Here is a 25,990-nt window from a genome sequence, read left to right on the forward strand (position 1 = left end):
TCCCCTATCCATTTCAGCCAGATGATAACGGCACTGCACACCCTTTTACGGGCAAATATGCAACGCTTCCCAGCAAAAAGATTGGCTTGTTTCTCAACTCCTTTCCTGAAACATGCCAGAGAGCGAGAGAGAGAGAGAGAGAGATTCAAGCCGAGCCAAAAGAGAAAGATGGCAGTGTAAGCTAATGAGGGTTTTTTGGCCTGTTATATTGCCTCGCCATGTTTCCATCCACTAGCCTTGTTTCAGCCATGTTGTGGCCTGGCTGATTATCAAGGGGCTTGGCGTCTGTATACGAGGTCAAGGGCCGCAGACAGTGCCTGAGCCTCATCATTCTGAAACCCCTGCCAAACATTTCAACTCGCTTCACTTTCTCTCTGACTCTCCCTCACCATCTCTCTCTCTGACTCTCTCCCTCCCTCTGAATGTCCCTTGCTCTCAGTGTCTGACCCCTTCCCCTCTGTCTGCTGTTCCCACAACCCCTCAGTCCTCTGTGTTCTCTTTGGTGCAGAGGCCTACGGGTAGAATAGCCGTCTAGGCCTCTTTCTCTGGCCTTTCTCGGAGCTGCATGGGGACGTATCTGACACAGTCTCAGACATTCCTTCCCTCCTGTGGTTACCATAGTGACCACAGGGATCAGAAACAGAGGTCAGAGAGAGAAAGATAAGTCTTTCTGGAGGATGGGACAGTAATGACCACATGAATAGCTGCTTTGGAACATTGTTATTGTGACTTACGAGGCCTGTCTGGGTTGACAATGGCAATTCATCCTTTCAGACATCCCAAGAGCAGCAGTGAGTGTGTGTATATGAGTGAGTGAACACAGCCATTAAAGCTTGGATAAGCAAACAAACAAAGAAACAACACAGGGATATGTCTTAGTTATCCTGTTAAGTAACAGAGTGGATGATTAGACACCTGTTAAGAGCTCAGCCTCTGATCCCTGATCTACTCTTACCTGTCCTACTCCCACTGCACCCTCTGACCTGTCCTACTCCCACTGCCTGCACACTGATCAACACCACATGTAGTACACTACTTTAGACCTACTGGGATGTCAACGTGTCTACGATTACCCAGATCTGATCAGACGCCTGAAAGGAGAAAGTGGGGTGGTGGGGAAACAGATGAAGGGGCAGCAGTCACGGTTTGGACAGACAGAGTGTGTGTGTGACTTATCTGGGCTGTGTTATTTGCTGTGTCCAGTGATGAAGAGCAGAAGGGAGGTCTGTGGAGAGAGAAGAATAAAGGGATGACAGAAGTATGGAGAGAGGGATGATGGAGGGATGGAGGGATGGAGGGATGATGGAGGGATGGAGAGAGGGATGAGAGGGATGATGGAGGGATGGAGAGAGGGATGATGGAGGGATGATGAGAGGGATGATGATGGAGGGATGAGAGAGGGATGGAGAGAGGGATGATGGAGGGATGATGGAGGGAGAGGGATGATGGAGGGATGATGGAAGGATGTTAAAGGAGTGTGTGTGAGAGAGCAGAGTGGTGTTATCTGCTGTGTGGGCACGCACGACACCAGCAGCCGACAGTTCTGCTGCTGCAGGGACATCTTAATCATTACAGTGACTAACTAGTGTGCGTGCTGACTGGAGGGTTTCAATAGCCACAAACTACATCATTCTACCACACCGTCTGATGGCAGTCGGGTTTCAGGACTACGTATGCTCTAATTATGCTTAACAATCTTTAGTTCCTAATTTACTGCCTAAGTATTTAGTTCCTAACTTTATGTATTCTTAATTATTTAGTTCCTAACATTCTACATGTCTGTCAGTTAGAATGACATCACTCACCTTGAAAAGAAATCTGTACCAAAAACGTGGAAGTCATTAATTAACACAATTGAAAAATCTAATGTTTAATTATTGAAATAGCACGTTCGACCGAGAAAAATTGTACCAATCTGTTTAAGGCCATGTGGCAAACAATAATGCAGGCACTAGGGATGGGGGAGGGGGGTGAGCATGCGGGTCTGGGCAGAGGAGATGTTGTCGTTTGTGTGCGTATGTATACGTTTGTTTTTGAATGTAAAAAAAAATATCTATATTTTTTAAAGACGCCATGGACGGCAGTAGCAGAAGGCTCAACAGCCTAGCCTAATGAGCAAAATGACCATGTATTGGTGGACGGCAGTAGCAGAAGGCTCAACAGCCTAGCCTAATGAGCAAAATGACCATGTATTGGTGGACGGCAGTAGCAGAAGGCTCAACAGCCTAGCCTAATGAGCAAAATGACCATGTATTGGGAGTTGGCCTTGAGGCGATGCTTCACCAAGGCAACAACAACGCAGCAGATCATAGGAGAGAGGCGTCTGTCAGCAAAGAGATGGAAAGGCAGCAAACATGCTCTCCTGATGAGACACACACATTTATCACCTCACACAGGGGAGTATGCATTTACATTTACATTTAAGTCATTTAGCAGACGCTCTTATCCAGAGCGACTTACAAATTGGTGCGTTCACCTTATGACATCCAGTGGAACAGCCACTTTACAATAGTGCATCTAAATCTTTTAAGGGGGGTGAGAATGATTACTTTATCCTATCCTAGGTATTCCTTAAAGAGGTGGGGTTTCAGGTGTCTCCGGAAGGTGGTGATTGACTCCGCTGTCCTGGCGTCGTGAGGGAGTTTGTTCCACCATTGGGGGGCCAGAGCAGCGAACAGTTTTGACTGGGCTGAGCGGGAACTGTACTTCCTCAGTGGTAGGGAGGCGAGCAGGCCAGAGGTGGATGAACGCAGTGCCCTTGTTTGGGTGTAGGGCCTGTGCAAGTGCCTGGATTAGGACCTGCGCCGCTTCCTTTGCGAGGCAGGGTCGTACTCTGCGGATGTTGTAGAGCATGAACCTACAGGAACGGGCCACCGCCTTGATGTTAGTTGAGAACGACAGGGTGTTGTCCAGGATCACGCCAAGGTTCTTAGCGCTCTGGGAGGAGGACACAATGGAGTTGTCAACCGTGATGGCGAGATCATGGAACGGGCAGTCCTTCCCCGGGAGGAAGAGCAGCTCCGTCTTGCCGAGGTTCAGCTTGAGGTGGTGATCCGTCATCCACACTGATATGTCTGCCAGACATGCAGAGATGCGATTCGCCACCTGGTCATCAGAAGGGGGAAAGGAGAAGATTAATTATGTGTCGTCTGCATAGCAATGATAGGAGAGACCATGTGAGGTTATGACAGAGCCAAGTGACTTGGTGTATAGCGAGAATAGGAGAGGGCCTAGAACAGAGCCCTGGGGGACGCCAGTGGTGAGGAGACAGATTCTCGCCACGCCACCTGGTAGGAGCGACCTGTCAGGTAGGACGCAATCCAAGCGAGGGCCGCGCCGGAGATGCCCAACTCGGAGAGGGTGGAGAGGAGGATCTGATGGTTCACAGTATCGAAGGCAGCCGATAGGTCTAGAAGGATGAGAGCAGAGGAGAGAGAGTTAGCTTTAGCAGTGCGGAGCGCCTCCGTGATACAGAGAAGAGCAGTCTCAGTTGAATGACTAGTCTTGAAACCTGACTGATTTGGATCAAGAAGGTCATTCTGAGAGAGATAGCGGGAGAGCTGGCCAAGGACGGCACGTTCAAGAGTTTTGGAGAGAAAAGAAAGAAGGGATACTGGTCTGTAGTTGTTGACATCGGAGGGATCGAGTGTAGGTTTTTTCAGAAGGGGTGCAACTCTCGCTCTCTTGAAGACGGAAGGGACGTAGCCAGCGGTCAGGGATGAGTTGATGAGCGAGGTGAGGTAAGGGAGAAGGTCTCCGGAAATGGTCTGGAGAAGAGAGGAGGGGATAGGGTCAAGCGGGCAGGTTGTTGGGCGACCGGCCGTCACAAGACGCGAGATTTCATCTGGAGAGAGGGGAGAAAGAGGTCAGAGCACAGGGTAGGGCAGTGTGAGCAGAACCAGCGGTGTCGTTTGACTTAGCAAACGAGGATCGGATGTCGTCGACCTTCTTTTCAAAATGGTTGACGAAGTCATCTGCAGAGAGGGAGGAGGGGGGGGGGAGGAGGATTCAGGAGGGAGGAGAAGGTGGCAAAGAGCTTCCTAGGGTTAGAGGCAGATGCTTGGAATTTAGAGTGGTAGAAAGTGGCTTTAGCAGCAGAGACAGAAGAGGAAAATGTAGAGAGGAGGGAGTGAAAGGATGCCAGGTCCGCAGGGAGGCGAGTTTTCCTCCATTTTCGCTCGGCTGCCCGGAGCCCTGTTCTGTGAGCTCGCAATGAGTCGTCGAGCCACGGAGCGGGAGGGGAGGACCGAGCCGGCCTGGAGGATAGGGGACATAGAGAGTCAAAGGATGCAGAAAGGGAGGAGAGGAGGGTTGAGGAGGCAGAATCAGGAGATAGGTTGGAGAAGGTTTGAGCAGAGGGAAGAGATGATAGGATGGAAGAGGAGAGAGTAGCGGGGGAGAGAGAGCGAAGGTTGGGACGGCGCGATACCATCCAGTAGGGGCAGTGTGGGAAGTGTTGGATGAGAGCGAGAGGGAAAAGGATACAAGGTAGTGGTCGGAGACTTGGAGGGAGTTGCAATGAGGTTAGTGGAAGAACAGCATCTAGTAAAGATGAGGTCGAGCGTATTGCCTGCCTTGTGAGTAGGGGGGAAGGTGAGAGAGTGAGGTCAAAGAGGAGAGGAGTGGAAAGAAGGAGGCAGAGAGGAATGAGTCAAAGGTAGACGTGGGGAGGTTAAAGTCGCCCAGAACTGTGAGAGGTGAGCCGTCCTCAGGAAAGGAGCTTATCAAGGCATCAAGCTCATTGATGAACTCTCCGAGGGAACCTGGAGGGCGATAAATGATAAGGATGTTAAGCTTGAAAGGGCTGGTAACTGTGACAGCATGGAATTCAAAGGAGGCGATAGACAGATGGGTAACGGGAGAAAGAGAGAATGACCACTTGGGAGAGATGAGGATCCCGGTGCCACCACCCCGCTGACCAGAAGCTCTCGGGGTGTGCGAGAACACGTGGGCGGACGAAGAGAGAGCAGTAGGAGTAGCAGTGTTATCTGTGGTGATCCATGTTTCCGTCAGTGCCAAGAAGTCGAGGGACTGGAGGGAGGCATAGGCTGAGATGAACTCTGCCTTGTTGGCCGCAGATCGGCAGTTCCAGAGGCTACCGGAGACCTGGAACTCCACGTGGGTCGTGCGCGCTGGGACCACCAGATTAGGGTGGCCGCGGCCACGCGGTGTGGAGCGTTTGTATGGTCTGTGCAGAGAGGAGAGAACAGGGATAGACAGACACATAGTTGACAGGCTACAGAAGAGGCTACGCTGATGCAAAGGAGATTGGAATGACAAGTGGACTACACGTCTCGAATGTTCAGAAAGTTAAGCTTACGTAGCAAGAATCTTATTGACTAAAATGATTAAAATTATACAGTACTGCTGAAGTAGGCTAGCTGGCAGTGGCTGCGTTGTTGACTTTGTAGGCTAGCTGGCAGTGGCTGCGTTGTTGACACTACACTAATCAAGTCGTTCCGTTGAGTGTGATAGTTTCTACAGTGCTGCTATTCGGGGGCTAGCTGGCTAGCTAGCAGTGTTGATTACGTTACGTTGCGTTAAAAGAACGACAATAGCTGGCTAGCTAACCTAGAAAATCGCTCTAGACTACACAATTATCTTTGATACAAAGACGGCTATGTAGCTAGCTACGATCAAACAAATCAAACCGTTGTACTGTAATGAAATGAAATGAAAATGTGATACTACCTGTGGAGCGAAGCGGAATGCGACCGGGTTGTTGAGTGAGGAAGTTCTATTCGGTGGACGTTGGCTAGCTGTTGGCTAGCTAGCAGTGTCTCCTACGTTAAGGACGACAAATAGCTGTCTAGCTAACCTCGATAAATTAAGATAATCACTCTAAGACTATGCCCAGTGTTCTTCAGCTTTGTTCTACAAGGAGATTCCCCCTCCCTACACACATGAACACACACAGTTCCCCTTAAATATCCAAACACTGAAGACCTCCCCCATGTACACTTTGCAAATCCCCTCTGCCCCCCATACCATCACCATATTCCGTGCCCAATCCAAATGCATAACCCATCCACACTCATCCAATGATAACAGACAGATCTCTTTACCATAGACATCCATCAGACAGTGAGGTTATTAGATCCAGGGAGAGCTATATACTGTACGTCTCTTCAGGCTGACTGAGGGAGGAAGAGAGAGGGGGACTGAACAGAATGACCGCAAGACAGAGGACTGAACAGCTTCTCTACTGCCAGGTTTAATGATGGATAAGGAAGGGGGAAAAGTTATTTTTTCATAAGGAGGGGGGTGGGTCTGTCTGATTTGAACTGCTGTTTCTCCAACAGAGTGAGAAAGGGAGAGGGGGCAGTTTACTAGCATAACTGAAGTACATCATTAAAATACATCCTCCATTTGTACAAAGAGAGGACGAGAGAGCGGGAAGTAGAGGGAGCGAGAGGAAGGTAGTGGATTAGCTTTGCTGAAGTACATCATTAAAAAATATTCTCTATTTGTACAGGAGACAGAGAGCGAGATATTCAGATATCAGTAAGAGTCAAAGGCCAGGCTGACAATGAGGATAGAATGCTACAGAGGAAGAGTCTGTGGCCATCTTTGATTGAACACAGAGATGTGGGGGATACTCGTCTCAGCTCACCTCTTAGCTACCCAGTGCCAATGTTGTCCAACATGAAGGAGTGGAACACAGAAAGGCAGCTGTACTTTGTTGTAAACTACTGTCAAACTTACAGTGCAAGGGGCCTCCCGGTTAAGGGCGCTGTACTGCAGCGCCAGCTGTACCATCAGAGACTCTGGGTTCGCGCCCAGGCTCTGTCGTAACCGGCCGCGACCGGGAGGTCCGTGGGGCGACGCACAATTGGCCTAGCGTCGTCCGGGTTAGGGAGGGCTTGGCCGGTAGGGATGTCCTTGTCTCATCGCGCACCAGCGACTCCTGTGGCGGGCCTTAACCAAGGTTGCCAGGAGCACGGTGTTTCCTCCGACACATTGGTGCGGCTGGCTTCCGGGTTGGATGCGCGCTGTGTTAAGAAGCAGTGCGGCTTGGTTGGGTTGTGTATCGGAGGACGCATGACTTTCAACCTTCGTCTCTCCCAAGCCCGTACGGGAGTTGTAGCGATGAGACAAGATAGTAGCTACTAAAAACAATTGGATACCATGAAAATGGGGAGAAAAAGGGGTAAAAAAAAAAAAAAACTTAGTACATTAGGAAAGTATTCAAACCCCTTGACTTTTTCCACATTTCGTTACAGCCTTATTCTAAAATTGATTTTAAAAATGGTGGTTCCCCCTCAATCTACACACAATACCCCATAACGACAACGCAAAAAACATTTAGAAATGTTTGCAAATTTATATCATATTTACATAAGTATTTAGACCCTTGACTCAGTACTTTGTTGAAGCCTCTTTGGCAGCGATTACAGCCTCAAGACTTCTTGGGTATGACCCTACAAGCTTGACACACTTGTAGTTGGGGAATTACTCCCATACTTCTCTGCAAATCCTCTTACGCTTGGTCAGGTTGGAGCATTGCTGCACAGCTCTTTTCAGGTCTCTCCAGAGATGTTAGATCGGGTTCAAGTCCAGGTTCTGGCTGGGCCACTCAAGGACATTCAGAGACTTGTCCCGAAGCCACTCCTGTGTTGTCTTGGCTGTGTGCTTTGGGTCATTGTCCTGTTGGAAGGTGAACCTTCACCCCAGGCAGGTCCCGAGTGCGCTGGAGCAGGTTTTCATCAATAATCTCTCTGTACTTTGCTCCAGTCATCTTTCCCTCAAGCCTGACTAGTCTCCCAGTCCCTGCCATTGAACAACATCCCCACAGCATGATGCTGCCACCACCATGCTTCACCGTAAGGATGGTGCCAGTTTTCCTCCAGACATAACATTTGGCATTCAGACCAAAGAGTTCAATCTTGGTTTCATCAGACCAGAGAATGTTGTTTCCCCATGGTCTGAGAGTCCTTTTTGACAAACTCCAAACAGGCTGTCATGTGCCTTTAACTGAATCAAATCAAATGTATTTTTATAGCCCTTCGTACATCAGCTGATATCTCAAAGTGCTGTACAGAAAACCAGCCTAAAACCCTAAACAGCAAGCAATGCAGGTGTAGAAGCATGGTGGCTAGGAAAAACTCCCATGAAAGGCCAAAACCTAGGAAGAAACCTAGAGAGGAACCAGGCTATGAGGAGTGGCCAGTCCTCTTCTGGCTGTGCCGGGTGGAGATTATAACAGAACATGGCCAAGATATTAAAATGTTCAAAAATGACCAGCATGGTCAAACAATAATAATCACAGGCAGAACAGTTGAAACTGTAGCAGCAGCACGGCCAGGTGGACTGGGGACAGCAAGGAGTCATCATGCCAGGTAGTCCTGAGGCATGGTCCTAGGGCTCAGGTCCTCCGAGAGAGAGAATTAGAGAGAGCATACTTAAATTCACACAGGACACCGGATAAGACAGGAGAAGTACTCCAGATATAACAAACTGACCCTAGCCCCCCTGTGGCGAAATCTGCTCGGAGCCTTCACCGTGCACTGCCACTTTAAGAGCGCATGAGCAGTAAGGAAGGAGGCGATAAAGAGAGTTCGTTCAGCTCTTTGGGAGGAGCTCAGGCCCGACAGTTTGATTGTGTGTCTGTGCTGCAGAAGTTTTGTTTGTTTTCAGCGTTTGTAGTTTATAAAGTAGTTAACTCAATCATCGGAAGATCGCTTCAGTGATCGTGGTTTTTTGTTTGGGACGCCCCTTATGGACGGCATGGATTCATGCACCAGTAAGCCATGGCTCAGCCCCTGTAAATGGGTTAGAGGCATACAAACCATCGGAAAGTCAGGGGGCAGGCCTGAAGACCACAGCTAAGATTTCTCTTTTTCTCTCTATTTCTCTTCCCTCTCGTTCCAGTGCTTTACCCTGCAACAGACTCTCTATTTTTCAAATGCACTTCCCCTTGAAGTTCATTAAGGCTGAGACTATTATTGCCCTGCCAGAAGTATTTTGATGGACATTTTAGTAAAAAGGGAGGTTGCTTGAAAGTTGTGCATTGTTATGTGAACTGTATTGAGGTGAGGTGTACTAATGACATGTGGCAGAGAAGACTGTGGACATTTTTAAGGCCTTTGTTGTGTCGATGTTACAGCCCATTGAAATCAGCCCTCTGACAGGAAGCCTAGAGAGGCCCACTAGAAAATAATATTATTGCAAATTTTTGTTCTATGATTCTGCTAGCCGTTCTTGTATGAAGTTGCTTTAGTGCTCTGCCATTATTAGTATTAGTATTATTGTAGAAGTATTCGTGTTTGGATTATTTTTGTGCTTTGATGTGGGTTTTATTATGGTGTGTATTCATTTTTTCTCCACTGGCTATCTGGTAAACAGGCTACACTCTAGGCAGTCTCTTCTGCTGATGTGTTGGGTCTTGTAGTGGTACTCTCTCTATTCTACTCTTTTCCTTTCGGCATAAGGTTAAACCAGGCCAGAACGTCCGTGTAGACAAAATCTTGGGTTTACCCCCTCTCTAATAAATACCGCTACACCCCGACACATAAACTACTGCAGCATAAATACTGGAGGCTGAGTCATTAAAGGGGTCAGGACCACCTTCACAAGTGCAGCCCCATGCTATGATGGGGCTGACAGGGCCAAACAGGAAGGATATAACTCCACCCACTTTGCCAAAGCACAGCCCCCACACCACTAGAGGATATCTTCAACCATCAACTTACCATCCTGAGACAAGGGGGTGCCAAGGAGTGCCAACCCAGACAGGAAGATCACATCAGTGACTCAACCCACTCAAGTGACGCACCCCTCCTAGGCACGGCATGAAAGAGCACCAGTAAGCCAGTGGCTCAGCCCCTGTAAATGGGTTAGAGGCAGAGAATCCCAGTGGAAAAGGGGAACCGGCCAGGCAGAGACAGCAAGGGCAAGAGATATTGCTCCAAACCTTTGAGTTCACCTTCACACTCCTGGACCAGACTACACTCAATCATATGACCCACTGAGGAGATGAGTCTTCATTAAAGACTTAAAGGTTGAGAGTGGTTTGCGTCCATCTGGCTACTCTAGGCAAAGACCTTCATAGATGGTTGTCCTCTCTGAGAAAGTTCTTCCTCTCAGCTGTTTGCTTAGAAATTCTAGGGACAATTAGGAGGCCTGCGTCTTGTGACCGTAGCGGTCCGTGTCAGGTATGGCCGGCAGGACCAAATCAGAGAGATAGGTAGGAGCAAGCCCATGTAATGCTTTGTAGGTTAGCAGCAAAACCTTGAAATCAGCCCTTGCCTTGACAGGAAGCCAGCGTAGAGAGGCTAGCACTGGAGTAATATGATCACATTTTTTGGTTCTAGTCAGGATTCTAGCAGCCGTATTTAGCACTAACTGAAGTTTATTTAGTGCTTTGTCCAGGTAGCTGGAAAGTAGAGCATTGCAGTAGTCTAACCTAGAAGTAACAAAAGCATGGATTAATTTTTCTGCATTTGGACAGAAAGTTTCTGATTTTTACGTAAGAAATGTAAACAAAAAACCTGTTTTCATTTTGTTATTATGGGATATTATGTTTTCGAATGACATCCCCAAGAGGTAAAATATATAGTGAAAACAATAGTGGTCCTAAAACACCGAAATGTACAGTTGATTTGTCAGAGGACAAGCCATTCACAGAGACAAACTGATATCTTTCCGACAGATAAGATCTAAACCAGGCCAGAACTTGTCCGTGTAGACCAATTTGGGTTTCCAATCTCTCCAAAATAATGTGGTGATCGATGGTATCAAAAGCAGCACTAAGGTCTAGGAGCACGATGTCATTAAAAGGTCATTTACCACCTTCACAAGTGCAGCCTCAGTGCTATGATGGGGTCTAAAACCAGCCTGAAGCACACAACCTGTACACTCTAGTTGACTGGCCCTCGCTACATATTCATCGCCAGACCCACTGACTCCAGGTCATCTATAAGTCTATGCTAGGTAAAGCTCCGCCTTATCTCAGCTCACGATAAACAACACCTACCCGCAGCACGTGCTCCAGCAGGTATATCTCACTGGTCACCCCCAAAGCCAACACCTCATTTGGCCGCCTTCCCTTCCAGTTCTCCGCTGCCAGTGACTGGAATGAATTGCAAAATTGTTGAAGCTGGAGACTTATATTTCCCTCACTAACTTTAAACATCAGCTATCTGAGCAGCTGTATAGTCCATCTGTAAATAACCCACCCAATCTACCTACCTCATCCCCTTACTGTTTTTATTTACTTTCTGCTCTTTTGCACACCAGTATCTCTACTTGCACATCATCATCTGCTCATTTATCACTCGTGTTAATCTGCTAAATTGTAATTATTCGCTCCTATGGACGATTTATTGCCTTCCTCCTCACACCATTTACACACACTGTATATAGACTTTATTTTTTCCCACTGTGTTATTGACTGTACGCTTGTTTATTCCATGTGTAACTCTGTGTTGTTTGTGTCGCACTGCTTTGCTTCGTCTTGGCCAGGTCACAGTTGTAAATGAGAACTTGTTCTCAACTAACCTACCTGGTTAAATAAAAAGGTGAAATAAATAAATAATTTTAAAAAATGTCTGGAAAAGCCATGATGTTCAACCTCAACAGGCCCATGTTTACCACCACTCCTCCTGTATATGTATCTGGCTCCGTGACAATGTACTGCAACTCTATAGGTTAGTTTGCTGCAGAGGTGTAGCGTACTGTAACTATATCCTTACAGTGACATTGCAGAGGTCTGTCCTTAGCAGTGGAGAGTGCTAGCCTAGCGGTGAGAGCCAATTTCATTCGGCTAGCATCATGTGTCAAAACTGCGTCAAGTACAGGTTTTAACTGGGAGTGCGTATGTGAGAAAGAGGGGGTCATTGTACCAAATATAGAAACCATTCAAACCCAACATCCGTGGCAATGTAATAAGTGCCCTACACTCTCCCCCGAACCATTAGAACTGCATAAACCACACTCATGAGTTTACTGGTTCTCTCTCTCTCTCTCTCTCTCTCTCTCTCTCTCTCTCTCTCTCTCTCTCTCTCTCTCTCTCTCTCTCTCTCTCTCTCTCTCTCTCTCTCTCTCTCTCTCTCTCTCTCTCTCTCTCTCTCTCTCTCTCTCTCTCTCTCTCTCTCTCTCTCTCTCTCTCTCTCTCTCTCTCTCTCTCTCTCTCTCTCTCTCTCTCTCTCTCTCTCTCTCTCTCTCTCTCTCTCTCTCTCTCTCTCTCTCTCTCTCTCTCTCTCTCTCTCTCTCTCTCTCTCTCTCTCTCTCTCTCTCTCTCTCTCTCTCTCTCTCTCTCTCTCAGTTTCAGAAGAATATAAAAAGTGCATTGTCTGTATATTTCCCAACATATCGTCAAAGCAAACCGCTGCTGTTTGATGTTTTAATAAGAGTGAAACTGTTCTGTTGATTTCTGTCCCTGTTCACCCGAACACTGCAAGCACCCCAGTGCAGACAGACTGACGACAGACAAGCCAGAGACTGAACCCTAACCACAACAGTCAGGGCGGTCATGGTCCAGTGCTTAGCCAATAAACCACAGTAGGTGCAGGTCTATAGTCAATCCCAGCTCCAGTGTTACTGGAAGTCATTAGGTGTTGTTCAGCTGGCTGTGTCTGACCTTCTGGGAATAACTCTCCTCATCCTGGGTCTTTGATCCAGACCGGCTGTTGAGGGATCCAGGGAACGAGGCTTCAGTCCTGGAATGCTTCTACAGTACTACGACTAGACCCATCTGTCAGTAGGACCTGGGGATTACCATCAACCCCTGATCTCTCCTTTATGCCTACCAACACCAATGTGTGTGTCCTCTGTGTGCGTGTGTCCTCTGCCTGTCAAAGTCTTGGTCCAAACTGAAACACACCCCTTTAATGTTTACATTCAGTTGCCGTTCGTGTTGTGGAAATGAGGTGGAATGCCCCTTTAATATAAGAGTGAAGTGGGAAAGGAGAAGAGTGGGAGTAGAGAGCTAAGGAGGGTGTAGGGGTGAAAGGAAGGAAAGGTGATGGGCAGAGAGAGCTTGGGGGGTCTGAGTGAGGAGAGAGCTGTAGATGAGGACAGAAGGGAGCTCTATTCATGACTGGGAGCACTCCTGACAGATGCTGATAAGGCGCACACACACACACACACACCATTCCACCGGCAAATCAGATTCAAATGTAATATTCATATTTCAGAAAAGGAGGACTGAGGCTGTGGTAGCCTACACTGGGCTCTGTGACAGAGTGGACTGGGGGCGTGAAATGCTGTAAATTCAAAGTGAATGGAGGTTTGAGATCTAAAACGCTGGGCTGTGAAAGTGGAGAGGTGACTAACAACATTAACGGAGGAAGCTTACTGAATGAAACCCACAGACGAATGGCTCTTCCTCTTATGAGTGGTGTGTGTGGTGAAGTAAAGCCTCAGTATTGACTGTTGAGATTTGGCGAGGTGTGAAGACTGTGTTGACATGAACAAACGTCATCAGAGCAACCCCTTCAATTGGCTGTTCTTTCTGACCTTGCCAGCTGTGACATTCCAGGTCCCTTCGGCACAATCAAGCTCTTTGACATGCAAAAGCCCGCCCCCCCAGGGGTCAGTGGCACAGATGGTTGGCTCTTTTGAATGCCAATAAACAGTCAAGGTGACCATCTCCACCTTTAAAATCATGACATTCAGGGGAGTCAACTTCTAAACCGACACACGTCCCTCCTTCCTCATAAAGAGATGGGCATTATGACAGCAACGCACACCCTGCTTACTCATAAGGATGGGAAAATATTCACTGAGAAGTGATTCACATTCAGTGAAAGGGAAGGAGACATCTGTCTCCTCCATCTACACACACACACACACACACACACACAACCTCTTTACCCATAAAGTGATAGGAATCATGAAAGCAACACACGCACAAGCATGCGTGCGCATTCATACACACCTTCAGAATGATCAGTGTGTGTCCCTGTGAGGACAGAGGACACCATTACAGAAGATGAGGCACATTAAACAAACTAGACAACAGGAGGAAATTGTCTTTGTAGACTATTTCAATTAGGATTAAGGCTTGAGAAACAAAAGACTCACTGAAGAATGCTGAAATACATGCATACTGCATGCAATGAATTCAAGGTGTGTCATGCTTTCCAGTGTGTGTGTGTGTTAAAGATTGTAATGCACAGAGATGTGCTGATATACAAACATTACAGCAAGGATGTAAGCAAGATTTACTCCCATCTCTCAAAGTCACATACACACAGCTGCCAAAATGCTAAGACTTGCACCTTTTTACAGAATTCCTTTCGTTAGGTATTGCAGGCCTGTAATTTCTGTGATCTATATGGTGTTGGTACTGCAGTGTGTGTGTGTGTGTGTAATAACACAGACACGCTGGCGTTAAGGGAACAGGTAAAACCAGCCATTACTCTCACATGGGCGCTCCCCACCTCGGCGCTATGGCTCTGGGGCCAGTAATTAGACTCCTATTGACAAATCAACACTGGCCATAAAAACACTTTAGCTGTGGACCCTGCTGAGGAGGAGAGCGAGGGAGGGAACAACCTCACCATGAAACAGAGAGATGGACAGGAAGAAAGAAGTGACAGAGGTAGAGAGGGGTTGAGAAAGACAGAGGAGGATAGAGAGAATAGAGGTTAGAGAGTAGGGGTGAGAGAGAGAGAAGAAGAGAGAACGGGGTGGAGCCTGAGACAACGAGAGACAATGTGAACTTGATGCTTACACACACACACGCACACGGTTATTGTAGGAAGCGGATTGAACTTGTGCACAACAGCCATTTTTCAAAATGAACAGAAAGATAATTGTGAGTATTTCCTTTTAGAACACAGCCGGGAGCACTGAGATCTGTATCTCACCCAACAAACGTCCTTGGGCTGAGAACAACACTGTACAATATCTCCTAACAGAGCAGTGAACTACTAGGCTTACCAGTCATCTTGATACTATCCTGCCATTACCACTCACAGCCATTCTTGTACTCTGCTCCATCCCCCCCCACACACATACAGCTCCATGAAAAACCTGCTTACTCAATAAACCCCCAGCTTCTGTCCCTGTCTGCACCCTAAAGATAATACCTGGCCTATAAAACAGGTAGAGAGAGGTATAACAGGAGCGTGACACAGACCGACAGAGAGCGTGAGAGGCTTGCGACAGAATAGATGAGTGAGAAGTTCAAAGTTTCCTCTCCACAGGCCTGACCTGAGACCTCCGTTATACATTCACTTGTCCTCTCGCCCCATATCCGATCCCCAGTCTATTTTTATACACACCTCTGTGGCAGGTTTGTGTGTGTGCGCATGATGTGAGTGTGTGTGGGAATGCTGACATTTATTTTCCTCTACTCCCCTTCAGGCTCTCTGTGCTCAATATTTAAGAAGTAGGAGATGGACAATAATTGAAGTTCCCTGAAACACATTTGGTGGATGCCTCCACGGTATGGCAAAGAGGTGTATAGTCCAGCAGCAACCCAACCCTGGATCATGGGTGTAGTCCAGCAGCAGCAACACCCAAACCCTGGTAACTGAGTATAGTCCAGCAGCAACACCCCAACCCTGGGTCCTGGGTGTAGTCCAGCAGCAACAACACCCAAACCCTGGTAACTGAGTATAGTCCAGCAGCAACACCCAAACCCTGGATACTGAGTATAGTCCAGAAGCAGCAACACCCAAACCCTGGTTACTTAGTATAGTCCAGCAGCAACACCCCAACCCTGGTTACTGAGTATAGTCCAGCAGCAACACCCCAACCCTGGGTATTGGGTGTAGTCCAGCAGCAACACCCCAACCCTGGGTACTGGGTGTAGTCCAGCAGCAACACCCCAACCCCTGGTTAGTCCAGCAGCAACACCCCAACCCTGGATACTGAGTGTAGTCCAGCAGCAACACCCCAACCCTGGATACTGGGTAGTGTCCAGCAGCAACACCTCAACCCTGGATACTGGGTGTAGCCCAGCAGCAACACCCCAACCCTGGGTACTGGGTGTAGTCCAGCAGCAACACCCCAACCCTGGATACTGGGTGTAGTCCAGCAGCAACACCCCAACCCTGGATACTGGGTGTAGTCCAGCAGCAACACCCCAACCCTGGATACTGGGTAGTGTCCAGCAGCAACACCCCAACCCTGGATACTGGGTGTAGTCCAGCAGCAACACCCCAACCCTGGATACTGGGTGTAGTCCAGCAGCAACACCCCAACCCTGGGTACTGGGTGTAGTCCAGCAGCAACACCCCAACCCTGGATACTGGGTGTAGTCCAGCAGCAACACCCCAACCCTGGTTACTGAGTATAGTCCAGCAGCAACACCCCAACCCTGGATACTGGGTATAGTCCAGCAGCAACACCCCAACCCTGGATACTGGGTGTAGTCCAGCAGCAACACCCCAACCCTGGATACTGGGTGTAGTCCAGCAGCAACACCCAAACCCTGGATACTGGGTGTAGTCCAGCAGCAACACCCCAACCCTGGATACTGGGTGTAGTCCAGCAGCAACACCCCAACCCTGGGTACTGGGTGTAGCCCAGCAGCAACACCCCAACCCTGGATACTGGGTGTAGTCCAGCAGCAACACCCAAACCCTGGTTACTGAGTATAGTCCAGCAGCAACACCCCAACCCTGGATACTGGGTATAGCCCAGCAGCAACACCCCAACCCTGGGTACTGGGTGTAGTCCAGCAGCAACACCCCAACCCTGGATACTGGGTGTAGTCCAGCAGCAACACCCCAACCCTGGATACTGGGTGTAGTCCAGCAGCAACACCCCAACCCTGGATACTGGGTGTAGTCCAGCAGCAACACCCCAACCCTGGATACTGAGTGTAGTCCAGCAGCAACACCCCAACCCTGGATACTGGGTGTAGTCCAGCAGCAACACTCCAACCCTGGATACTGGGTGTAGTCCAACCCTGGATACTGGGTGTAGTCCAGCAGCAACACCCCAACCCTGGATACTGGGTGTAGTCCAGCAGCAACACCCCAACCCTGGATACTGGGTGTAGTCCAGCAGCAACCCAACCCTGGTACTACTCCTGTGCTATTCCCCTGGCCCACTGACCTCATTCACAATGGTGATTACACACATCTCAATTTCACAAGGTGACCATTTCAGTGGGGATGTGTGATGAAGACACAGCACAATTCCTTATCCTGGAGCACAGTAGAAAAACAATGTCAACAACAAACATCTTAGTGTTCTCTCTCCCCCCCCCAGAATTCAGATCCCGAGAGAGATGCAGAGAGACAGAGCGACAGAGGAATGAGTCCTGATGAGCCCCACGGATGGATGATTCAACAGTAGCAGGGGAGACTGGGCTTTCCTCTGGACCTGACCCCGTCAACTGGGACATTACTCTGGCTGATGAACTACCTGTTCACCCACTGTATCGCTCACACAGAAAAATGATTGCAGTCTTAAATAACCCTCAAGCCCCTGATCAATCATTTCATGTTTGATTAATCTGGACTGGAATGATCTCCCGTTTGATTGCTCATGTCTGAACGCCTCTTTATGGTCTGTCTGACAGCCCTAGACGCGTCACTGAGGTGGCCAAAAACTGACCGCGCAGTGCACACTCGTGCACTTCATCAGTAGCCTACCCTTACATGCCGGGCAAGGGTTCGCCTGCTGTGGGGGTGACAGGGCAAGGGTTCGCCTGCTGTGGGGGTGACAGGGCAAGGGTTCGCCTGCTGTGGGGGTGACAGGGCAAGGGTTCGCCTGCTGTGGGGGTGACAGGGCAAGGGTTCGCCTGCTGTGGGGGTGACAGGGCAAGGGTTCGCCTGCTGTGGGGGTGACAGGGCAGGGTTCACCTGCTGTGGGGGTGACAGGGCAAGGGTTAAGCCCTCTCCTGGAAGAACTAAAGACCCCCATTGCTCTGAAGTCATCTCCCCTCTACCACTATGTTTTTTCTGCCTCATCGTGCAGCAAAAGGCCCCTACCTCACATACGAAGAAACTCACCGAATCCAACGCAATCACCTAGATGCACTCTTTAGACCTGAAAGGTCTATTTGCACTTTTCTTCTTCACTGCAGGTACAATGCGATATCACACTACCTCACTCCTTCCTCTCGTTCTGTCCGTCTCCATCTCATCGTCTCTCCAGCTCAGGGCATGATAAAGGTCTAACATGTATCATTAATAATGCAGGCCTGTTTCTCTCTCTTGCTCTCCTTTGAGAAGCCAACTGGAGGACACCTGCCCTGCTCTTAATTACAGAAAAAGGTGAACAGAGAAAGTGAGCTCCCAAAATCCCAACAGAACAATATTAGAAGAGTGATTTGTACTGCAAAAACAAATAATGGAAAGGATGAAAGATTTAACCATGAAATAATTCCCCCAGTTGTCAGCCAGTGGAGGCTGGTGAGGGGAGGATGGCTTATAATAATGGCTGTAGCGGCACGAATGGAATGGCATGAACCACATGGAAACCATGTGATGTTGTTGATACCTTTCCACTGCATCCATCACCACGTGCCTGTCCTCCCCAATTAAGGTGCCACCAACCTCCTGTGTTGTCAGCTGTGTAGTTTGAGAGAAGCAAGCAGAGTTTACACCTGCCATCAGGCTCATGAAAGCAGGGCCTGTACCAGGAGGGAGAGAAGAGAAAAGGAAGGAGTTGTTTGCCTTCTGAATCAAGAACACTGCTTCACTGTTCTTGAGTTTTCCCTCCTCCTCTTCTCTTCCTGTCAGATGTGGAAGCATTCCCAGAGATCTGAGTAGGATGAAGTGGTCCCTAGACACTGGTCTATGGTCAATGTTGTTTTGTTCCTTCTCAGGGTTAAGGTAAGGATTTGGGGAAGGCAAGCTGATTCTAGATCAGTATCAACAGGCAAATGACTCTCGCTATACCAGGCAACACACTGCCACACTGACAGGAGATGTCATCCTAATTCCCATTACGATTCGGTCCTTCTCTCCTGGCTTCCTGAGTTCCTCCATCCATTTATCCCCTTCCTCTAACCATCCATTCATAGGCTCTCATCTCCATTCAGCTTGCCAGCTCCCGACACCACATCACATCCTGATGGTATCCCAGATCACATTCAACAGTGGGATTTGGGTACAGCTAAGACTGATAATTCGAGAACAGGTAAGACTTGACTAGACTTGCAAAATTCTAGGAAATTTCAGTAAATTCGGTAATTCCTGCTTATTCCCCTTATTCCCTTCCAGGTATCCACCAGCCAGGAATTCAGGAAAACCTGAGGATTTATTGAAAATACCCAGTATCTTGCAACCTTAGTCACAAACAGGCAAACGCACACCCACACACAGCTTGTGTGTTTAATTTCCATATATATATATATATATAAATATAAATATATATATATGATGCATGTTGAACAGGCACCCCTAAAATAAGGGCAGAAATGAGAGAGAAAGAGGGGTACTGTTAAAGAGAGAGCGTGAGGGAGAGAGAGAGAGAGAGAAAGCATCATCCTGTAGGGCAGATGCGTGTCTCACACTGAGGCAAGCCTGGTTTCCGTGGTGATTTGCTTTCCTGGGATGCATATTATGAATAAATTGATGGCTCTTCATTTCAATAACACCTTACCACCACACACTAAAAACAAAGCCTCATGTCCCCTCACTCCATCTAAATAACCCAACTTGCACCTCTTGTTGTACCAATATTACTAGTCAGTCTTCCTCTCCATGCCTTCTCCTCCATTCCTCCCTCCATGTCTTCCCTCCATTCCTCCCTTCATGTCCTCCCTCCATGTCTTCCCCCCATTCCTCCCTCCATGTCTTCCCTCCATGTCTTCCCTCCATTCCCCCCTCCATGTCTTCCCTCCATGTCTTCCCTCCATTCCTCCCTCCATGTCTTCCCTCCATGTCTTCCCTCCATGTCTTCCCTCCATTCCTCCCTCCATGTCTTCCCTCCATGTCTTCCCTCCATTCCTCCCTCCATTCCTCCCTCCATGTCTTCCCTCCATGTCTTCCCTCCATGTCTTCCCTCAATGTCTTCCCTCCATTCCTTCTCTCCATGTCTTCCCTCCATTCCTCCCTCCATGTCTTCCCTCCATTCCCCCCTCCATTCCTTCTCTCCATGTCTTCCCTCCATTCCTCCCTCCATTCCTCCCTCCATTCTCCCCTCCGTGTCTTCCCTCCGTGTCTTCCCTCCATGTCTTCCCTCCATGTCTTCCCTCCATGTCTTCCCTCCATGTCCTCCATTCCTCCCTCCATGTCTTCCCTCCATGTCCTCTGTTACGAATCCCTTTTGGCCCGACAGTCTAGGGGGGATGGTAATGAGACCCGTAACCTAACTCATGCAAATTATAATAGTGACAAAGTAAAAGTGTGAACGAAATAACCAGGACAAGTGAAATCTACCGTCAAACTCAGGGTTTATTGTAAAACACACGGTAATGGGGGGAGCAGGAAAAGGGGCTGAGCTGAACCCAAGGAAAGAAACAATAAGTATTCAAAAACACCCCTAAGCTAGACTAGCCTACTTTAACAACAGCTAACGAACTAACCAAAAATACAGTGGGTGATCCGCCCAGTTCTAACTAGTGTATTTAACTAAGTCTACCTACGGGTAGTGTATGCCCATGGGCGACTTGTCTTGGTTTCCCCTTTTCCCACCAGCAAACAAACACCATAACCAAAAACAATATTCACAGGTGAGGACAAAGTGCTATGGAGGTGCTCAAACAAAAGAGAGGTTAATACACAAAGAGAGAGTGAAACACAGAGACCTACAGACATGGCATTTACAGAGAGATTGAGCTCTAGAGCAAACTACTGACAGGGTTTTTAAACCAAGGGAAAGGAACTGTGATAGGGTAGGAAACAGGAGGAGGTGTGTCTTCTGATTGATGATTGGATTGGTGACTGATTGGGGAGTGATGATTTTCAACAGTGAGGGGAGAAGGAGAGAAAAGAACACAGGATACACACACACACAGAATACACACACAGGATACTGGTATCCGTAACACTCCCACCCTTAAAAGAGCAACCCTAGGGATTGTGACTACAGTATTACAATGAATACTCACAACAATAACAAAGTCAACCTTGCAAAACATTCAAAAATCATCATTACATACGAGACAAAGCATCTGCCAATACATCATCAGAACCCTTTTTGTGGCGGATCTCCAAATTATAATTTTGTACAATCAGCGCCCAACGCACAAGGCGCTGGTTCTGGTTGTACATCCGGTGGAGAAACACTAAGGGGTTATGGTCAGTATATACAATCACTGGTAGGGCACTGGAACCAATATATACTTCAAAGTATTGCAGAGCCAACAACAAAGCAAGAGCTTCTTGTTCTATTGTTGCATAGTTTGTTTGACATTTATTACATTTACGGGAAAAATAACAAACAGGATGATCCACTCCACTCTTGTCCTGCTGCAGTAGAACAGCCCCAGCCCCTCTGGCACTAGCATCTACCTCAAGCTTGAACGGTTGTTCAAAATCCAGAGCAGCAAGTACAGGGGTACTACATAAGAGTGCTTTCGCAGATTCAAAAGCTCTCTTACAATCAGGGGACCACACAAATGATCTAGCCGGACTGAGCAAATCGGTCAATGGAGCAACTACCGCAGAGAAATTTTTACAGAAGCTACGGTAGTAGCCAACCATCCCTAAAAAGCGGCGTAGCTCTGGTCTGGTGGTAGGTGCAGGGAATGCAGTTATAGCCAAGACCTTGGCATCAACAGGGCGCACCTGTCCATGGCCAACCTCTTTACCGAGATGGGTAACAGTAGCCTTCCCAAACTCGCACTTTGCCAAGTTCAGGGTGAGAGAAGCAGCTGCCAACCGTTCACATACTACCCTTAGAGAGTCAACATGATCTGACCACTCAGACGAATAAATCACTAGGTCATCAAGGTATGCACTACAATTAGGAACGCCAGCTAATACGGAGTTAACCAGTCGTTGAAAAGTGGCTGGTGCATTTCGCATCCCAAAAGCCATGACTGAGTACTGTAGGAAGTTGTCTGGGGTCACAAAGGCAGAAATCTCAGAAGCACGTGAAGTTAACAGAACCTGCCAGTAACCTTTTAAGAGGTCCAACTTAGTTACATACTTAGCAGCACCAAGTGTCGATACAGTCGTCCAGTCTGGGTAACGGGTACGAATCTGGCATTGTTACAGAATTTACCTTTCGATAATCCGTACATAACCTGGACGTACCATCAGGTTTAGGAACCAGAATGCAAGGAGAACTCCAAGGGCTGGAACTTGGCTTAGCCAGGTCATTCTCCAACAAATATTTCACCTCATCCCTCATTATCTTCCTCTTGGAAGCATTGATACGATATGGGTGTTGCTTGATAGGTGTAGCATTTCCAACATTAATGTCATGTTCCAACACGTTTGTGCGAGTAGGAACGTCATTAAAGAGACATGGAAAACTGTGTAGTAGCCTCACAATATCATTGGCCTGTCCATCCGTTAAATGAACCAGACCTGACTGGATAGAGAGCAGCATTTCTGAGTTGGGCAATCTAACACACTGCTGCTGAGTATTGCACAACTCCAATCCATCAACATCATCAATATGACAGTCCACTATCATAGCAGTAGTAGCAGAGGAGACAGCAGTACCGTCCTCTGTTTTTGAACTAACTGTGTGATGGGTCGGGTGTGGTAAGCTTTCAACATGTTAATGTGACACACACGAGATCGGCGTTGTCTATCAGGAGTTTGAAGCACATAGTCAGTTTCACTTATTTTCTTTTCAATTAAATAAGGACCAGAGAAACGAGCTGACAGTGAAGATCCTGGAACAGGTAATAACACCAGTACTTGGTCACCTGGCTGTAGTGGACGAGAAACAGCCTCTTTATCATAGTGTCTTTTCATGCTCCTCTGTGAGGAAGACAGAGCTGCCTTTGCGAGAGCACAAGCTTGGTGTAGGCGCTCACGAAAGCGACTAATGTAGTCCAACACATTCTCATCTCCTGTACACAACTCTTGGGACAAGAACTGTTCTTTAAGGACTTTCATTGGTCATCTCACTGTGTGAACAAACACTAGTTCAGCCGGGCTGAAACCTAGGGACTCCTGCACAGTTTCACAAGCAGCAAACAAAACTAGAGGAACTCCCTCATCCCAATCTTTCTCAGATTCCAAACAATATTTACGTAGCATAGACTTCAGTGTCTGATGCCATCTTTCAAGCGCACCCTGAGACTCTGGGTGATAGGCGCTTGACACACGGTGCGTAATTGACAAGGATTTTAACACCTGCTTGAAGAGCTTGGATAGGAAATTGGTACCTTGATCGCTTTGTACCACCTTAGGTAACCCGAATGTCGTGAAGAATTTTATTAAGGCTTTACTCACTACCGGGGCTGTAATCCTTCGCAGAGGAATGGCCTCGGGGTATCTTGTAGCCATACACATTATCGTTAACAAAAACTGGTTACCCGATTTTGTCTTCGGTAACGGTCCGACACAATCAACCACCACATGCTCGAATGGTTCACCTATGACAGGTATGGGACAAAGAGGAGCGGGAGGAATAACCTGATTTGGTTTCCCTGTTATCTGACATGTGTGGCATGTCCGACAGAACTGAGCCACATCTGGTTTTAAACCCGGCCAAAAGAAATGTCGAAGGATCCGATCATAAGTCTTTGTGATTCCTAAATGACCAGACCACTGGTGATCATGAGCAAGGGATAATACATTTTGTCGAAAGGCTGTAGGAATCACGATTTGGTAAACAGCATTCCAATCTCCACCCGCGTGAACATGGGATTTCCATTTACGCATAAGGAGATTACCATCAATGAAGTAAGCCACATTCTTCTTCTTTACATCTTCCAATGAGACAACACTAGAAAAACATTTAGCAAGCTTGTTGTCAACCTTTTGGTTAGCAATCAGCTGCTCACGAGTGACTGGTAACTGTATTGCATCAGCAATAAGTTCAACGTTCTTTGATTCTTTCCTGGGCTGTTTGTCAGAGGTGATCAGCTGCTCAGAGGTATCACACAATCCATCCTCTTGATCAACCTCTTTGAACAGAACAGTGTTCGACAAATCTATCACGTCACCCTCTTGTCGTGCCTGAGCACGAGTGACAGCACAAGCGGGGAACACATGTGGATAACTCTGTGCCAGCTCATTCGAGAGAGTGGTCATTTATCCAATACTTCCAATACGGGTACTACCTTTCCTCCGGCAATATCGTTACCCATTATAAAGGTCACATCTTTCACTGGCAACATAGGACATACCCCCACTCTGAATATTCCACTGATTAACTCAGAGGGTACTTTCACAAAGTGCAATGGCACTGGGGCAAAACCCATTTCAATACCCTGCACTAACACACTGGAACCACAGTATGTATCGTCAGATAAGGGTAACACATCAGACAATATAAATGACTGCGCCGCACCAGTATGTATCTCTAAGGATTTTAACCGGACGCTGAGACGCTTCGTCATTCGTTAGGGACACAAACTCCTCGAAAATGAATGGTTCATAATTGCGGTCGGGGACTGAGACTTTCAAACTACAGTTACCCTGAGGCACCTGTTTTGTTGCAGACCTCACAACTGTACGAATTAGAGCAACACCTGTTGGCGGCTTCGCACGAAGAGGCATCCCTTGTTTGCGTTTAAGCATGAAGCAATCATTAATCATATGTCCCACTTTATGACAATAGAAACAGGGACGCTCATTCTTCTGGCGTGCTTGATATACTACTGCTGGCCGACTAGGGCTAAAAGTAGGAAACTCAGTGGCTCTACTCTCAGTATGAGCCGAAAATACACTCTTGTGCGTCAACACAAACTCGTCTGCCAACACAGACGCTTCTGCCAGGGAGGATACTTTCTGTTCGTTTAGGCAAACTACAATGCGTTCGGGTAAGCAATTTTTAAACTCTTCCAACAAGATTAACTCCCGGAGAGAGTTGAAATCAGTTACCTTACTAGCAGCATGCCATTTATCAAACAGATTTCCCTTATCTCTAGCAAATTCCACATAAGTCTTACTAGAAGACTTTCTATGAGACCTAAATCTCTGTCGGTATGCCTCAGGCACAAGCTCATAGGCACGAAGAACAGTAGCTTTGACCACTTCATAATTCAAACTGTCCTCCAGAGGTAGCGCTGACAAAACCTCTTGGGCTTTACCAGTTAATTTACACTGAAGTAATAGACACCATACCTCTTCAGGCCATTTCAATGCTACGGCTATACGCTCAAATACACAAAAATAGGAGTCAACCTCCGACTCTCTGAACAAAGGTACTAAGGCAATCTGCCTACTAATGTCAAACGTGTTTGAGGACACAGCAGGTGAGGACGACTCACTAACAGTGACAGCAGGACCGGAGGCTAGCCTCGCTGTCTCTGCCTCCAGTTCCATCTGGCGCATTTTAAACGTCATCTGCCGCTGTTCTTTATCTGCCTCAATTTTACACATCTCATCTCCAAATCCAACTGCCGCTGTTCTCGTTCTTTTTCTGCCTCAATTTTACACATCTCCAACTGGAGAGTCTCTCGCCTAATTTGGGCTCTCTCTTCCGCCTCCAGTTGGAACTGTGCTAAACGGACATCCCTCCTGGCATCACCGTTTGACAGTGGGGAGAGTGGATCAAAACGGGACAATGTGGCTGGTGTTTTAGCCTCGCCCTCATTCTCAGACACCAATGGGCTTACAGGAGCAGCAACATCCGCTACAGGGGTAGTAGGCTCAGGCAGCGGTAACACAAGCACCTGCTCTTCCAACAATACATTTAACACTAGCTGTTTAACCTCCGCCTTAACTAAACTCTGCGGAATCGATATTGAATAATAGTCAGCCAAGGTCATTAAGTCAACTCTACGACATTTGTCAAAAACCTCCCACAAAGGGTTATCCAAAAAGGACTTCAACTCAAAAGTAGCCATCTTAACCTACTTCAAAAGAGCCAACGAAAATAGCAAACACTAATGCTATCTCAGCTATAACGTTCAACACTGAACTATACCACGAAAACAATCTGCATGTGTGTCAGTAAAGACAAATCCCGGACGAGCCCCCACTTATGTTACGAATCCCTTTTGGCC

General features: G+C 47.6%; 1 protein-coding gene across 1 annotated transcript in view; it reads right to left on the minus strand.

Moving 5' to 3' along the window:
- LOC115141730 (protein phosphatase 1L-like) overlaps positions 1-25,990 on the minus strand; it is a 59,866-nt gene that overhangs the window by 14,531 nt on the left and 19,345 nt on the right. The gene's annotated exons all lie outside the window — the stretch shown is intronic.

Source organism: Oncorhynchus nerka, linkage group LG14 (assembly GCF_034236695.1).
Source record: "Oncorhynchus nerka isolate Pitt River linkage group LG14, Oner_Uvic_2.0, whole genome shotgun sequence".
Classification (NCBI taxonomy): domain Eukaryota; kingdom Metazoa; phylum Chordata; class Actinopteri; order Salmoniformes; family Salmonidae; genus Oncorhynchus; species Oncorhynchus nerka.